The sequence below is a fragment of the Hyperoodon ampullatus genome (assembly GCF_949752795.1).
Source record: "Hyperoodon ampullatus genome assembly, chromosome: X".
NCBI lineage: Eukaryota > Metazoa > Chordata > Mammalia > Artiodactyla > Ziphiidae > Hyperoodon > Hyperoodon ampullatus.
This window is the reverse complement of record NC_136913.1, coordinates 15,573,992-15,580,372: the sequence shown is the minus strand read 5'-3', so window position 1 is coordinate 15,580,372 and position 6,381 is coordinate 15,573,992. Positions and strand designations below refer to the sequence as shown.

The 6,381-nt window shown below is 43.7% G+C and overlaps 1 pseudogene across 1 annotated transcript; it reads left to right on the top strand.

The window, feature by feature from the left end:
- Positions 1-2,886: 2,886 nt before the first annotated feature.
- LOC307069571 (poly(rC)-binding protein 2-like) lies at positions 2,887-3,882 on the top strand (annotated as a pseudogene). Its single transcript has one exon. The product of its transcript is annotated as a poly(rC)-binding protein 2-like (transcript).
- The last annotated feature ends 2,499 nt before the right edge of the window (positions 3,883-6,381 follow it).

Genomic DNA, 6,381 nt, shown 5'->3' with positions numbered 1-6,381 from the left:
ACTGGTAATACCATCTGGAGTTACCTAATGATCCTTGTCATTTCCTGAGAAATTACCCCCAAATACTGTTGTGACTTAGAGATGTGATCCTTTCCCAACTCAGCGTGGCCATAGCCATCGATTGTCAATGCTTGAGGACAACAGAAAGCAGGCCTGGGTCTATTCTGCCTATTCATTATTGCCCCCCGCAGCCATAATTACCCCACATGACAGGCTTCTTTTCTTCCAACATACAGGATTAATATGTGCAGGCTTAGATAATAATTTGAAGTCTGCAACAATTAAACAGTCATGTTGAAAAAAGCCAAGGAACAGAGTTTGTTAAATAAAAACAAGTGAAACTAAAGGAAAGGTCATCGTTTTTGTGTTTCTGTAACAAATACAATCTAACGATAATCTGTATCTGCGAGAATCCCCGTGTTTTTTAGGTTGTAATTAAATTTCTCCTTGAATAATCATCTTGCATACTTTCCTTAGGGGAAACCGTTTACATTTCATCATATCTTTGAAAATGTAATCGATCTCTATTTTAATCAAGCTTTCCTATTTGGATCATTCCTTTAATAGGCTGATGAACACGTCTGTTTTTAAAAATACAACTCAGTAGTGAATTCGACTGGTATCAGAGGTACCGTTAAGTCAGTGCAGTTTTAGAGATAGTTTTGATAATGAATGGCTATGATGCCCAAAATAGCTGTGGCAGATTGATGTAGCAATGGCTCCCAATTTGTTCAAGTCTCTCTGTATCCATACACTTGGGTAGTCTCCTTCTACTCTGACTCTAGACTTGGCCATGTGATTGTGTGATCAACAGCACAGTAACAAATGTGATGCTAGCAAAGACTTGAAAAACACGTGCACAGTGGGGCTATCCCTCTCTTGCTATTCTTAGGACTCTTGTTATAGCTGCCACGTGAACAAGCCCATCTAGGGCTGCCTGATGAATAAGAGAAAACCATGGCTGGAACTCAAATGGCTGCCTCAGCTAACAGCCAGCCAACATCCTAGCTGACCCAGCAGTTGCCTGCAGACACATGTGAGTGACACCTAGTTGAGACCAGCAGAAGGCTCATCCATCTGAGCCCAGTCCAAATTTCCAGAGCACAAAATTGTGGTTGTTGTTTTAAGCCACTAGGTCTCTGTGGGGTGGTTTGTTACACAGTGAAAGCTAACTGACCCAGTGTCCCAGTGAGAGCAGGGTTGTAGCACCAGCATTGGGGCAGAAGTTGGATTCCATCAGAATGATTTTGTTTATAAACAGCTGTGATGGACATCGACATAAAAACAAGTGAGCAAATACCACTTGGTCCATCCATCCACAGACACACAGTTACATCATGGTGACTATGAAAACTGGAACAAATGTAACTACAGAGGAGGGGGATGGGGATGGGCTAACCCCTTTAGCATTTGGGATCTGACCTTGAAATTATGAGGATTTTAGCAATAGTGAGAGCCTCCAGTTCAGCGCCACCTAAAACTTCATTTGTTTGCTATTTTGCATTTCATGCTTTGCATAAAGCTCCTGAAGCCTTTGGTTGGATCAGGTCAACTGGCTCATGAAACTGAAACTTGCTCTATGATTTTTTTTTCCATCTACTTTTCCTAAGTATGTGCTCTGTACAATCTCCCTTAGGAAAAGGGTTCCGTGGTCATATAAATTATTGTATACTCTTGATCCTTCTTGGAATTTCACAATGTACCTTGGCATATTAAAGACCTGTTTGTCTTCACTTATTCCAGTGCTGAGATGTATTTGACCATAGAATCCTTTTTGTGAGTAACATAAATTAAGACCTAATTACGTAACGTTTCTCAGAAAACACTGAGAAAGTTTTTTTTTAAACTTTCTTACAGTGAAATACAGCACACATATGGAGAAGTACATGAAGCAAAAACATGCAGCATAATGAATTACTGTAGACCAAATACTCTTTTAACTACCATCCTGCTCAAGAAGTAGATCATTGTCAACACCTCCACTAGACCCCTGTGCATTCCTGGGCCATTACAATTTCCTCCTTCCTCTCTAGAGGGAACAGTTTCCTGGACTTTATGGTAATAACTTCCTTGCAGTGTTTTATTCTTTTGCCACCTAGTATAATACCTAAATGATACACTTGTTTTGTCTATTTTTGAAAGCTATAAAAATGGAATTACACAGTATGCATTGGAGGGGCAGTGGGTGTAAGTATCTTCAACTTCAACAGATGTCAAACTCTTTCCCAAATTGAGGGAAAGGGTACCAACTGACACTCCTATCATCAGTGTACGAGAGTTCCAGTTGCTCCACATCCTAGGTTATAGTTGGTAATGTCAGATGTTTTCATTTTTGCCAATCTACTCAATGGGCAGTGGAGTTTTGAATTTGCATTTCTCTGTTCAGTAAGGAGGTTGAGCACATTTCATTATGTTTACTGGTCATTTGTATAGCCTCTTTTGTGCAGCTCATGTTCAAGCCTTTTGCTCATTTCTTTACAGAGTTTCTATGTCTTTCTTAATGCATAGGAGTTCTTTATCTATTCTAGATAGAAGTCCTCTGTTGGGTACATGAGTTGCAAATGTATTCTCTTGCTCTTCGGCTTGTTTTTTCTCTTTCCTAATGGGGTCTTTTGTTGAACAAAAGTTCTTCATTTAAATGTAATCAAATGTATCAGTTGTTTTTCTTTTATGCTTAGTGCTTTGTGTGGCACCTGTAATAATATCTGTCTCTATGTCCAGCGGTATTCCAAGGAGCTAGACTTGATATGGTCAAGTCATTGGTCACTGGTAGTGGTCAAAGCCAAAAACTGTAGGCTGGAGAAGAAAAGGGGAGTGGGTGGGAAGGGGAAGGGTAGAAGGCCAGAGGAGGAACAAGAGGGGTTGCCAAGAAGGCAACAGGGGCGCATGGAGGGTATGATTGCAAGTGGATTGAATGTCACTTTCACCATACAGCTCTTTATGCATGGAAAGGAAGTTGGCAGCATCATCAGAAAGAACAGAGAATCAGTTAAGAAGATGTGTGGGGAGAGTGGTGTACATATCAACATCTCCAAAGGGAACTGTGCTGAGAGAATTATCACTTTGGCTGGACCCATGAATGCCATCTTTAAAGCCTTTGCTATGATCACAGATGCACTGGAAGAGGACATCAGCACAATAGCACAGCTGCCAGCAGACCCTGGTCACCCTGAGCCTGGTGGTCCTTGCTAGCAGTGTGGCTCTCTCATTGGGAAAGGAGGTTTCGAGATTAAGGAAATATGACGAGAGAGTACAGGGGCTCAGGGTCAGGTGGCAGAGAAGAAGCCTCCCGACTCAACTGAGCAGGCCATTATAACTGCTGGCGTTGGGCAAGCCATCATTGAGTGTGTCCAACAAGCCTGTCCAGTCATGTTGGAGTCACCCTGACCCCACAGGCCATCCAGCTCTCTGGTCATCTTTGCAGGTGGTCAGGACACGTACCACACAGGCAGCAACGGTGTGGGCTTTCCTCACCCCCACTCTCCACCCATCCACGTGCCTCAACCATGACCTAGAGGAACTCCCTCTGGAGGCCGGCAATGCAACAGTCTTGTTTTCCTATGATGCATGGCAACCCTGGATTCAGTGACATCGAATCCACTCTCCAGAGACGAAAGGCTATTGGGCAGGTTTGGATGTATCTACTGAGACTACTCATGAACTCACATTTCAAGCATTTTAATTGGCTGCACAATGGGGCATTAGGATGCCCAAATCAATAAGAGCCACCAGACGTCTGGGGCATAGTTCATCATTGCAAACCCAGTGGACGGATCTACTGTTAGGCTGGTTACCATCACCGGATCTGCTGCCAGCGTTAGCCTGGTTCCATATCAAATTGTCTGGCTGTCCTCAGAGACAGGTGGCACGGGGAGCCGCTAAAGCAATGCAGATCCATCTACAATCCTTTCTGGCTGTTCACCACTCTTGATCCTTCTGTGTCGTTTCTGAACAGTCAGCAATTCCAGGTTTTAAATAGTCTGTAAGTTTCCATTTCTTTACACTTTACATCCACTTGTGATTTTTAAATTATTCGAATTCCTTTCTCCATTCAGCTGTTAGAGCTGAGTTCCATATTTAGTTTTATAAGCTTCTCCCTGTTTTGTTTTACTTTGGGTTTTGTGCTCATGCCTTTTTTTGCTTGTCATAGAACTAGAAGACTAGAATATTAATACAATGCAGTTTAGTGCATGATGTCAGAAAGTTCTCAAAAACTAATTAAAAGATGGACTGGGTATCTGTTTGCTCTATTCTCCCATGACAAAAGCTTCAAGGACAAGGACATTACATTCTCTTGGTAGTGACTGTAGAGCAGCCTTTTGGAGGTCAAAGAACGGCCATCTATTGGTTTACTCCTATACGCTAAGCATTGTACTAAGCCGTGGACCTACATTACGTCCTTAATTCTCTCAGCAATTCTGGAGGGAGCTATTTTTTGCCCTCAAAATAAGTGGGCGAATGAAGCTTCGCTGAGGCAAAATCACTTCAGCAAGGTCACACAGGTCAAACGGCCAGTCAATGGCAAAGGGGGGATTGGAACTCCAGATTGAATCTCACCCCAAAGTTCACGGCTTTCCCACTGCAACATGCCACCCTCCAGTCAGAGCAGGGGACATGGTGAAGTGCTTCTGTGAAAAGGAATTATAAAGTGTCGCCTTTGCTGCAGGATAACTGGTGAGGAAAAACCTTTCTACTGACTCTTTGTCTTGGTGTGGGTTACCCTAGAAGCAGGACCTAAGACAAGGATTTGAGTGCAAATCGTTTCTTTGTGTGGTGATTCCAGGAAACAGCAGTAGAGGAAGTGAGACAGGAAGGAGAGGCAGCCAATAAAGGGAAACGTTATCAAACACTGGGGTCCCTGGAGCGCAGTCCTGCTGGGGAACTCCCAGAGCCCCCCGTTGCCCTCTACCCATCGTTGCTCCAATGGAGGGGTTAGGAGGCTGGGGTTTTATCCACCAATTCACACCCATCATTACACGAGGGTGCCCATGGAGGGATTAGTTCTCAGGAACTCTGGGTTTCCCCTGAGGGGGGACCCACACGCTCCCAGGGCTCAAAAAGGTCCTGCTGGCCGAGGCTTGCAGGTGTTTGTAGTAAAGAGCCTTCGGCGTAGAGGTGGGTACCGAGGGGGTGTGGCAGAAAACCAACACTGTCTGCTCCACCCCCTAGTAATAAAAGCTAAAGAAAAAGAGAAATAGACACGAACTCTGGTGAAGGAGAGAAGGCTATAGAAAAGGTTTAAATCCCTTCACAGAGCTGTGCAATGTAATATTCCTGAGACGTTCACAGTGGCACCTTCCAATCTAATCTGCCACACAGAGGAAGGGACACCCACCACACTACAGTTTAATAATTTAGCTATTATTCCAGAGCGACCCTATTAACAGTCCATTCATTTTCTCCCCAGCGGTTCAGCCATTGAAATTCACCCACTGCGTCTTTTGACTATTAGTCATACTCTGGGAAGCATTATTTAGGAGCGCGTACCGAAAAAGATTTGACAAAGATTTCACGTGCAACCTGATACGAAAGAGATGATTTCCGAATTGGACTGGGGAGCCGGCTGGGCTGGGTTGAGGCTCAGACATTCTCCTTATAGCTGGAGTTTTTCCAGCCCATTTTCCCATTCACAAAATGGGGGGAGGGGTGGCCAGCAGAGGCAGTGTTTCGAGATTTTAAATACCGACTAAATCAAGGGCCTTTTTAATGCTAATTAACCCACTTAATCCCTTTCAGAGACTAGCACTTTCAACAGCTTTAAACTAGAAGAAAAATGTAATAAACGGGGAGGGAGGGAGGAGCTGACTATTGAAGAAGGCGACCACAGCTGTTAACTCGCACTGACTGTGGAGGACTCTGACGCCGGCTAGCTTCAGAAACAGCAAACATCCCAAAGAAAAACAGTACAAGACTGTTTCCGAATTTTCAGTTTCTGGTTCAGATCCTCGTTCAGGGATGTACAACCCGTGTCCTGCCTTGTACAAGGCTGCTGCAATTTAATTCATGTGCTCTTGTGAAAGCAGTTTTACACCAAGGAATAAAAGTAAAATTAGGCCAAGCAGTTATCAAAGCAGTCACTCTTTTCTTAACTGTGTCCCCCACTACACACACACACACACAAACACGCGCACACACGCATGCCTCCACACACATACCTTTCTGAAGACATCTTCTTTCCTAGAGATGAAATAATTTCTAAGGTGTTCTTCGTTATTAGGGTCAGCTAAATTGCTTGCTGATCCTAGCATTAAGGATGGAATCAGGCTGACCTAGGTTAGAGTTCGGGTTGTGTCACTTAACTGGTATTAGTTTTTTCACTTGTAAAATGGAGCCCATACTGATATATTCCTTATCAGCTCCAATGGAAAACAATACAGTCTC